General features: G+C 40.7%; 1 long non-coding RNA gene across 1 annotated transcript; it reads left to right on the top strand.

The window, feature by feature from the left end:
- The first annotated feature begins 2,184 nt into the window (after positions 1-2,184).
- LOC121083995 lies at positions 2,185-7,724 on the top strand. Its single transcript, XR_005826545.1, has 2 exons — positions 2,185-4,244; positions 4,977-7,724. It is a non-coding gene; the product is annotated as an uncharacterized LOC121083995 (long non-coding RNA).
- The last annotated feature ends 3,569 nt before the right edge of the window (positions 7,725-11,293 follow it).

The raw sequence follows: 11,293 nt of genomic DNA, 5'->3' as shown, positions 1-11,293 counted from the left end.
TAAATATCTATGCAATACCAGCCCCAGCACATCAAGAGAGGCCTCAGCATCTCACCTGGGAACCCCAGCCATGCCCTTGCACACCAACAAGCAGGGTCGCTTGCTTTTACCATACGTAGCTGGTGGAACGAATCCCAGGTACTAACTGAAAGCTTTTCCCCACACCTTCCATCATGAGTTGCAGCACAGCCAGCACTAGTAGTGCTTGGCCCTTCCTCATCTTAAGCAGGTGTGAGTTCTGGGTAGTTCCCTACAGGCACAACAAAGCCTATGTGGGTGCTAGGAGCTGGTTTGTGTACTGCTACAAGTTATCAGCTGCTCAGGATGAATTGCCTATGCAGAAGTGTTTACGCATATTCCCAAACTCCCACCCCCCCAGTGCTCAGGCAGTAATTGCCAGTCAGCTGACGGGTATAATTTACTGCCTGTTGGTGCTTACCTCTTACAAGCCCTCCCTGGGTTACTCTGCTTGGGTGGTTTTTTGATATGGTGTTGCCTGGCCTGAGCTTCTTCCTTGTTCTGAACAGGCGCCCAGTCAGTTCCAGAGGAAATCCAAATAGTAAGTGATGGTCCCCAGTGGAGACAGGAATACCGCCCTGCCGCACACACACGATCAGACAGCCATTCCCGCCCTGCTAGTGCGCCCTGCCAGTGGTGGCACAGTCACGCCTGAGCCATTCTGTTATCTTCCCCCAACATGAAACCCCTACGCCCTGCCGCTCTACCAATGCTTTACCTGCTTAAAATGCTCCTCTGCCAGAAAAGAGGAAATGTATTCATCCAGCCCCTGTTCCTGAAGTCTTTCGCTCTCGCATGCAGAACTTTATGCAAATCCCCAAGTCTATATACTGAAATATCTAGTGCTGCTTTCAAATGCCAATATTTGATTCTCAGTTGGGATATATTTATATTCACCATTCATACTCGTTTCTAACTACAGTCCACATGCAAGCCCCACAAATACACATCTGCATGTGGCCAACAAACTCTCCTTCCCTTTTCTGTGAATCCCACCCACACCTGCACTTAAATGCTGGGTCTCAGGGCCCCACAAACATAAGACTAACCTGAGTCCACTCACATCTGTGCCTGGGATTTGCTCACACATGCAGAAATACTTGAGCATGAGATCTAATAAACACACTCCCAGACAGGCGTTCCTATATATATTCACTAAATGAGATCTGTATGCCTGAGGGTCTCTCATGCGTATTAGCAACACAGGTATAGTGACTGTCTATCTATATATCTATCCATGTCTGTAATGCTATGCACGTATGGACATCTGGTCTTGTGCATCATGCCTACACATAGTTTTGCACACTCACTCATGGGCTGACCACTGCATACACCTGCGATGTCCCGTATCTTTGTGGGACAGGAGTTCCTAATACTTTCTGACTTTTACTACTGATGTAGTGTGTCCACCAGGTATGAACTACCTCAAGTCTCACAAGTTTGTTTTTCCCTCAAAGTGCTAACCACAAGTATCCAAACACCATAGGAAACTCTCATTTAATATTTTAAAGCACACGATTATAGAGGAAGGTCTGAAAAACATGCAGTGCCCATGCCCTAAACACTCTGTGAGGAAATACAAGCTCTCCTAATAGACATTATTTTATTTTATTTTTAAGTAACAAGTGTGAACTTTTGACTTTTGAGAGACTCGGGTCATGACTTTTCATGCTGGAGGCTAGGCATGCTACAAAGGCAAACTGTCCTCTTTGCATCTTGGTGTCTTTCACATCCATCCCTATGCCAGAGAGCAGCACAGGGAGCACTAATGAATAATATCACTTTCTAATAAAGCACAAGATAAAAATATGTCCTCATGCATTCTATCTGCATATGTAAATACAGAACCTATTCTGTGAAAAAGCTGTTGCAAATATTTTAGGGAATTAAAAAATGTCATGCAATATCTCATAGACTTCTGACAAAGAAGTTAGCCCAGCATGGCAGGATTAAGTGGGGAAATGACAGAAAAAATACTGCACTTTTAAAACCTCAAAATTGCCATTAATAGCCTCTCTAAGCACAACTATGTTGTGCTTTGGTGATCTCTTTCTTCTAATGGAATATACCTAGTTTTGAAACAAGTACTCTGTACCACAGAAAAGCCAATTCTCTCCTTTTAATAAAAGCTTTAATTTCTAGCTGTGATACATTGCACAATATCAAACTAAAATCAGAAGTTAACACAGGTTTAGGACTAGGATCTTGGCTGTCTTGAACTTCAGATCAGGACAGATACTCAGAGGTGTTAGCAGAAAACAGGAATTGCCTGTGGAAAGAGCAGTTACGCTGCCAAGTGTGGTTTTGTTTGCTTGTACTGCTCTTTGTCTATAAACTACAGACAGGTATAAAGATGCAGATACAGATACGTGCCTGTTTGCCCTAGTATTTACTCACCTTCACAGTAAGGTTTGTAGCTGAGCACTATACGTTTGAGATAACAGCAGATGAACTAGGGAATACAAAGCCTGCATGGGAATACCTTCATGGCTCTGCAGTCATGGCAGTGATTGTGCTCCAGGCATACTCCAAAGAGTTGACTGGTGGAGCCGCATCGTAACAGTGAAATACCAGAAGTCATCTGGTCTCAAGGAAGCAGATGAGTGAGCGAAGCTGAAGTGAAGGACATAGTATTGATAGGTGGGGCTGTTGTAAGCTTGTACATAGGCCCCTCAAGTATCTGGCTGTTGGACACACGGGCAGGGTTGCCCTGGAGGAAGGGTTGAAAGGGAACAAGAGCTGAGAAATGAAGGAAAAGTGGTACGTACTGTCAGGGTAGAGCATGGGCCACAGACCAGAGCAGGGACAAGTGGAATGTGGAGGAGACTGTGATGTGGTGCTCTCAAACTGGGACTAGAGTTTTTACATCATCTTTACGAGAAGATGTAAAAGAGAGGGTAAGAGGAAAGGAAGAAGTAAGGCTGGATGGAAAGAGACTAGGATGGAGAAAAGGCAGTTTTGAAGAAGACTAGGAGAAGGAAAAATAGTAGGAAGCTGAATGGGCTGTGCTGGAAGTAAACAGGAAGAATCATGTACTTCAGACCTAATAAAAGTGCATCTCTCTGGATTCCCCACCCCCACTCACCCTCTGCCACCAGTCCTCCTCTGTCAGCAAATACCTGTGAATCCCCCAACAAAGTAAATTTGTCTGATATTCCTCCTGTCCGCACATGGATGACAACCCACCACTCTTACCAGTTTTCCTGTTAGCTCAGAGTGTCAGAGCTCTGCGGTAAAGCTAAAGGCTTCAGCCCTAATGACATTTACAACAACATGATGCTGCACAATGGAAGGGGTTTTGATATTATTTTTTTTTTGCTGTTTGCATTTTTAAAAGCTAGATAATTGCACATATAAAATCTGCTTTAAATGAGGATTAGGTTGCAAAATCAATACTACATAATGAGGAGTGTTATTTTCTCCTTCCTCTCCTTTGGATATGCATATGCAAAGTATATAATTGCATACTTTTCTTTCCATGGGATCTCAGCCACATTTATTTTTCAGGGTGGAGCTGCTCTGGAGCTGTGTCAGGACTACATAGTGGAGGAGACTGCTGTCTACAGGACTTTTTCCACATTTGTTTCAGCAAATGGAAGATGTGCAGTAAATGACAGAACAGGATCATGTGAAAAAGGATAAGCTCTTGGTTAAAACAGCTGAACTCTGCCTTAGGAATGGATTCGGTCCCTCCTTTGCCACATAGTTCTTGTATGATGCTGGATAAATCAGTTAAACCACGCTTCTTGCAGGTGGCCACAGATTTCATTCTCCTAGTTTCTGGGTATCTGAATTGACATTTTGTGGTCTAATTTGCAGAAGTGCTGAATGATCACAGATGAAACTGAACTCAGTTGGTGCTAGACATATAAAGTGCTCTGAATGAAGAGCCTATCAACTTCTTGAAATGTTCACTTGAAATATTAACTGTGTCAAACCAAGTAAACAGAATCTACAAAACCTTAAACTACAGATAATTCTAACCCAAGCCCATCCCAAAGCAATCACACCCAAGAGGTAACAAAATGTATTTATGGCTGGTGATTCTTTTCTATGGAAAGGAGAGGAAGAGGCATCTTTCTGCTGTTCAGTCTGATACCCAAGGAGGTGTCCTGCCCACCAAAACCCTAAATTCAAGATGATATGCTAAGGTTGCTGTACCTCACCTGGCCCTCTCACAGAGAAGCTCTACTGCTTCTTTGAATGTGTGTTAATGGTTCTGCCAGGTAAGACCATGGGCAAGTCAAATACAGCTGCGTGGTCCTGGGAGTGATAGTGGAGGGGGCAGGGGCTCTGACAGGCTCCAGTTCTTCCAGGCAAAGGCCCTGGCTCTGGCACACTGGAAATTAACGTGTGGTTGGGAAGGTGGAGTCACCAGGAGGGCTCAGGTGAGTTTTCAGGAACTGCTGAGTGCCAGTGGGGTCTAGGGAAAAAAGTGGGAAGAGAAGGTTCAATTGTCTAAGGCTTTAAACTAGGAGGTTGGCAGATCAGTAATATGAGTCCAGAAGTAATTGTAACAAATGGTAGTTTATGGGGAATACAAGATGACGAGGAAACATCTATAAATGCATGAGCAGGTAGAGAAGGACCCTGGAAAGAAAGCTGCAGAGCCACAGCAGGCACACCATTGGTTTCTGTGCCCCAGCTTACAGGTAGCAACTTGTTTAAATCTAAGTGGCTCATTAGCCCTCCAATGTGACCACACGCTACAGCAAACTAAGGATAAGAATCAAAGCATAAAAGGAGCCTGTAAGAATAAAATCAGAATTCACAAGGCAAAAAATTCAATATAATTAGCAAAGGAAAGAGAGGGTAACAAGAAAGCATTTCTATGTGTTAGAAGATGGAGCAAGACAATGGCCAAAAAATGATCTACCCTTCAACAGGGATGGAAAGCTAGTAAGAGGTGGCACAGAAAAAGTCAAAGTGATTAATGTCTTTTTCCTCTCACTCCTCAGCAGAAATAATAAACTATTATCAGTTGACTTAATGTCTAAGGCCAAATAACAGAAAGAACATAACAGACTACTTCAGTAAGTCAGTTATTTTCAAATCAGCCAGACCTGACAGAAACCAACTGAGACCACATGGGAAACTGGCTGAAGCAATCCTAGAGCCATGAGGGACCCTTACCCACAGCACCTGGGGAACAGAAGACCAGTGACAGGTGATTGCAGTATGCATTTTTAAAAAAGAAGAAAAGCAGCTTGAGGAATATAGGCAGAGAAAACAGCCTAACTTGAATTGCTGGAAATATATTGAAACAAATAATTAAACAAAGTTTTCTTTTGTGTATGGGAAATAATGAAATGATAAGTAGAGGCCAAGAAAGATTTGCCAGGAACAAATCATGCTGAACCAAGCTAATTTCCTCCTCTGACAAGTAGCAGGTCTTGTGGACAATAGATATTACATATCTTGACTTGAACAAGGCTTTCAACACAGTCTCTTGTGATTTCTTGTAAGCGAGCTAAAACGGAACTATTGTAAGGTGAACTCATAGCTGCTTGAAAAAAAAAATACTAGAAGAGGAATTATTGTCCGTTCACTGTTGAAGTGGAAGAATTACAGAAAGCAGTTCCACAGATGCCCTTCCTGGGACTCATACCATTCACTGTTTTCATTGTGTTTTGGAAGATGGCATATCAAGCATGGCTACCAAATTTGTAGAGAAAGATCTATAAGCACCTTGGCAGGATGAGTATCTTGCTCAGTTGAAGAAATGGTCTGAAAACAATAGGATTTGGTGCTTTAAGAAACTATTTTATTAGTTAAGTGTAAACTATTACACTTAAGAATAAACCCCTAAATGGAAAGCAGCCAGCAAGGCAAAAGACCTGCACAAAAATGCCTTGGGGATTTTGGAAGAGTTCAAGCTAAGAATTAACAACGCCATACTTGCTTTGGAAAACCAAGTATTGTGCTGAAATCGGCTAGGTGAAAGATGTGAAATAATTTTTCCACTCCTACTCAGCACTGGTGAGGTCTCAAACTGGAAAATGGACTGATTCACTTTGGTCACTAAACTCAAGAGGCAAATGGACAATTAGGGAAAGTCCTGAGAGCAACAAAAAGTACAAAAATTCTTTAAAAACTGACCTTGGAGGGAATCTGAAAGAACTATTTGTTTAATCTAGAGAAAAGAGGACTGAGAAGAAACATGATAACAGTCTTCAAATATGTAAAAGGTAGTTGCTCGGTGAAAGGCAGTAGGTAACTCTCAATGCTTAGAGGGGAGCAGGGAGCTTAAATAGTATCTAGAGTTACAGTTTCTGCAACATATGTAAGGAAAAGCTTCCTAGGTAGGTGGCTAAGAAAGCCTTGATGCCAGTGGAGGTCACTGAGTCTTTAGCACTGATGGTTCTAAACACAGCTGAAAAAGGCATCATTTATGTCTTGTTGGGCATGTTTGAGAAGGGGGGTGCTAGACCCAAGGACAAAAGCTTGTGAGGCAAGTGTACATGATAATTTGCAGACACGTGTTTGAAAGGCATATGTAGCATGGCATGTAGTCATAGCATCGTGAGAGTGTCGTCATCAGATAAAGCATCTCTCAGCTCCCAGTAAGTTCTTTCCAGCCCATGGAACCTCAAAGCAGGGAAAAATATATCAGATCTAATATGCAAACTTTCAAATATTTCTGACCCCTAAATAATTTCTTGAGGTCTCTTCCTACCTTCTACAATTGTAAATAGACATAGGCTTTGCCAGAATGGCTGAATTACAGCTGCAGTGGTTTCCTGTTACAGGTGAAAAACAGATATCAAGCCTTCATTGGTAACTTATGCAAAAAAAACCCCAAAAAAACCAACCAAAAAAAAAACCCCAAAAAAAACAAAACCAAAAACTAATCTACTACATCATGTGCATTTCTGGCAAAAGGAGCTTGAAATCCCATCACCTGGGAGACAACCACATACTAGCATTTCTCCTTTATGAGAGGACTGAAAGGTTTTGTCATGAACCTGAAAGACTGTTTTTGTTGCATTGCTTTGCAAACATTTGGGAGGCAACAGTCCTTGTCCTTGTCCTGGGGGCCTGCTGTTCTGAATAGTCAAGCCAAGAAAATGGTGTGAGAAACAGCAAAGGTACAAAGAGGGGGAAATGACATGCATCAAGCTGCACGAAACGTGTATAACATGAATGGGAGTAAAACCTAGGTCTTTCTGGTGTTGACACCAGTACCATCCATCTTCTTGCACTGCTGTCCTACTGTAACAATACTGATTTCAACAGTAAGACTTCCTTTTGACAAAACTTGTATGGAGGTTGCATTTTATGTTGGCAATGACCATAGACTGTGTATATTGCTAAGGCATCCTTCTAGTGCTATGAAAGTGATAATGTAATTCTGTGCAATTAAAATGATGCCTCCTACATGCATAATGCCACTCCCTAGCTTTACAGCTGTTTGCCATGTTCTCTGTGAGGGCATTTGCTGATAATAAATTGTGTTGTGGAAATATAATAACATGAGCAAGGAAATCTAAACTGATCCAATTGTTTAATTTAGTTTAAACCTACATTTTCTCAGAGGAATCCCTAACCCAGATTAAAGAAGTCATGAGGTTTGATCCCATCACCCTTATAAATCACACATGCAAAGCCCATGCTATTGTATTGCTATTAATAGCACTGACATGTATATGTATGCTCATAATCTTGTAAATATATAAGAAAAGCAAAAAATAAACAAACAAATACAATACTCCTTTGTTTCAGTGGAGCCCACCTGTCTCCTGATTCCCAGGGGAAGCCCTGCATCATTGCTTCAGATTTTTCTCTTCCCAAACTCTAGTTAATTAAAGCAAAGAATGTTTAGCCAGCTTCTAAACAGAATGTTTCTGTCTCTGCCTCTCTTACGGAGAAAATAACTTCTGCACCAGGTTACCATATACCCAGGTTTCCCAGGACGTTTATTCTTTTTCCATTCAAAAATTCTGTCTGGGCAGAAAACACAGATTTTGTATGTTTCTTCAGAATTTTCAGGTATCAGACAGTCTGACTGGAATTTGACTTTGGGCATGGCTGATAGATGTCTCACTATCATGGGCTCACCTATTGCACACTGGCAGATCACCTCTATGCTTCATGTACAGTGAGGCTGATTCTTCCAAGAAGCTTGAGAGCTATTATGCATATATTGTAAAGCTGATTATCATCTGTGCAGGACTTCTGATGCAACAGGGATGTTTTGGATTTACTGTGCATTTGTAGACCAACTATACCAGCTTGCAGAGCAAGTCTAATTTTGGTGCACATGTATTATCCAGAACATGCACAAGTATTTTTGTCTGAGAAATCCCCATGAAAAAAGTAGTTTCTGTGGGTCTCTGTGGAGATACTAGAAATACTCAATAAACAGTTAACTATAATAAATAGTTAAGACTTAAACATAACTTATACTATGTTTTTTCAAAGGTGCAGGGGAAAGAACAGGTGAGAATCTGTTGAGAAGAGAGAGGAATATTTGTGAGAAATGGTCAGTTTATGCCAAGTATGTTTAGCAGGCAAGGAGGCAAATCTACCCCTCCCCAGGCTGCCTGCCTGGCGAGTAAGCTAGCTGTGACATGCTTTACTCCCACTTTGAGAAGTGCTATATATCCCACATCATTCATTCCACAAGATTAAGGAATTCTCTCTTGGCATGACACAAAGAGTATTCGTCAGGCACCTTCTCTGTTTCCCTCTCATGCTGCCAGCCAGAGAAAAATTGCTGTGAGGAAAAAAGGCCTTGCTATTAGTCTTGGTTTCCTTATTATGGAGCAACAATTTAGAATTGTCCATAACAAACAGGATCCCATATTTTTCCCAGTATTAACATCAGTGAACATTGCTCACTGGATTCATACTACAAAGGAATTTAGTCCTAGCAATATTATACTATGAAAGCTATTCAGTGCAACGTGAATAATTTCAGTTACAGAATTTTAAATCTTTTGGATAATAGTTATTCATGCATGTGCAACCTGCAGTCGATGACTATTACAACCAGAAGCTTCAAGTTCAGTTTTTACAGATGACTAATGCAGTTGTTACTCAATTTCTACAATTAATATTTGTTCAAATATACTATCCTTTACAAAGGTCAGGCTGCTTACAGGTGTTCATCATTACCCATATCATCTACCTGGAAATGAGATCACCTGGGATTTTATGTAGGTTTTAAGAATTTAATAGTAACAGCCTTTCTAAAACTATTATGAAATATCTGGTAATTTGTATTTCTGTCTGGATGGGAATTCAGTAGCAAAATGTCTTTTTGATAATGCTTCAAAACATGCACACAATAATGAGACTTCCAAACTGAAAGTAAAAGCCAGAACATTTGTCTGAAATCCCCCAGGATCTGGAAGATTTTGGGTTTCGGAATAAAACTGTACATCCATGTCTGAATCTTCCTTTATTTTTCATATAAAGGATCATATGATTTTTCTCACAAGAGAAAAATCCAAGTTCTGAAGAAGTTGTGAGGCAGCCTAATACACACTGCACTGGAATGATTTTGAGAGTCACTTGGGTCTTCTTGCATCAACAAACACAGTCAACTGTGTCACAGAAAAATGATAGGTAGCTTACGGAAGGTTAGCAGCTGGCTAAGGAAGCACTGAACAGCTCAGTCTGAAATCAGGCAGGACCAACACAGGTGGGACGTGAAAAACTTTGTAAGAGGCTAGCAAGTCTACCAGCTTCTGCCAGTGTTTAAAGCTCTGCCCCTTCATTTAGCAAGGAAGTATGGAAGAATCACTCCAGATTCTGCAAGTTGCAAGAAATGCTTTCTCCAGGCTTCAGTTTAGAAACCCTTCCACTTCCTCCCAATGAACACAGAAACAATCTGACTCACCCACTTACCTCTGCATCATTAGAGTAATCTCACACAGCACAATCAAGAGCAGAGAGTGGGGCTTCGTTCTTGTCTAACTTTGATCTTTCTGCACTTGTCAAGTCACACAAGGAAAAGCATAACTGTGGCAAACACACTTAGCTGAAGATCATCTCTAACATAAAGGTTTTTCTGGGTACAAAACTGGTGTTTGGTCCTAAGGTCTTGCGGTTGTAGGTGCCTAATAAAATGTACAGACCACAGGGATGCTATCTGGTGATAGACCAGGATTATCCCTGACCTTTAATAACTAAGACTCCTGACAGATTTCTAAACCACTTGCTCTTCCCTTCTTCTCCTCCTGGCAGATTCAGCTCTGCCAAGATAACTCACCCAGATCTTACAAAACCAAAATTGTTCAGGTTTTTGTTTGTTTTCATCTGTCACATTAATCAAGAAGAGAAGACAGTCAATGAGCTAGGAAAAAGTGTTCAGGTGGGAAAAAATGATCACCAGAAAGTAAAGTTTTACAAATGCTAAATCATCTTGGTGGATATGGCACAGAACCACACTGGGAGAAAACTACAGTATAGGAAATCTTCACAATACAGAAATACTAATGCAAAAAAGGAGAGTAAGCCAATGTTCTTTCTGCTGCTAGGGTAGATTGATTTGGAATGAACTGTCGTGATCACCCAGATTAATTTCTTTCTTCCAAAAAAATTAATTGTTTACTAAATTATCCCATTGAAACTCTTTATGTAAGCAAGAGTATACAACACAGTTTTGGTATCACTTTGTTTTTACCTGTCCGATTCCACTAAAAGTATAATTTAAGTTCTCTTAAGACAAGGAACTGATAGAAGTTTACTGATTTTTTTCACAGAATACAATATAGTGAACACAAATACTAAACAAGTAATCTGCTGTCTTGCTTTTTAGTATATTTTTTAAATTTAAGTAAAATATGGGATTCTGTGAAATTATTTATAGCAAGCAATACAACTTATCTGCGTGGTAAATATATTCAGCTATATATACAATTTCCAGCAAACAAAATCAGTGCATGGATCTACTGCATTTAAATCATGGGTATATTCAAACAAATCTACATTAAGAACTTGGTGGCTTTCAAAAATATAATGAACCTTGTAGTAAGTCTTCAGCGCAATATACTGCAAGTTCCTCAGTGAATGAAGTGGCAGAACAGTACAAGTCTGTCTTAGTGACAATTACAGGCCAGTTCTGCATTCGTGAACATGAAACTTTCAATTAATCTGAATTTTTAATTAGGATTCTACCATGAAAAAAGGCCTGAGGTGGGAATCGGGGCTTCCATATTTTTGTCTCAATGACTTTTGCAGGAAAGTTGCTCCACCAAGAAATGAAAGCATACTCTGACCTCCAGACCTGAAAAAAGAATGGGTTCTGAGGATCAGCCCCAGGGTATTT

The sequence above is a fragment of the Falco naumanni genome, chromosome 2 (genome assembly GCF_017639655.2).
Source record: "Falco naumanni isolate bFalNau1 chromosome 2, bFalNau1.pat, whole genome shotgun sequence".
Classification (NCBI taxonomy): Eukaryota; Metazoa; Chordata; class Aves; order Falconiformes; family Falconidae; genus Falco; species Falco naumanni.
This window is presented reverse-complemented; position numbering and strand designations above follow the sequence as displayed.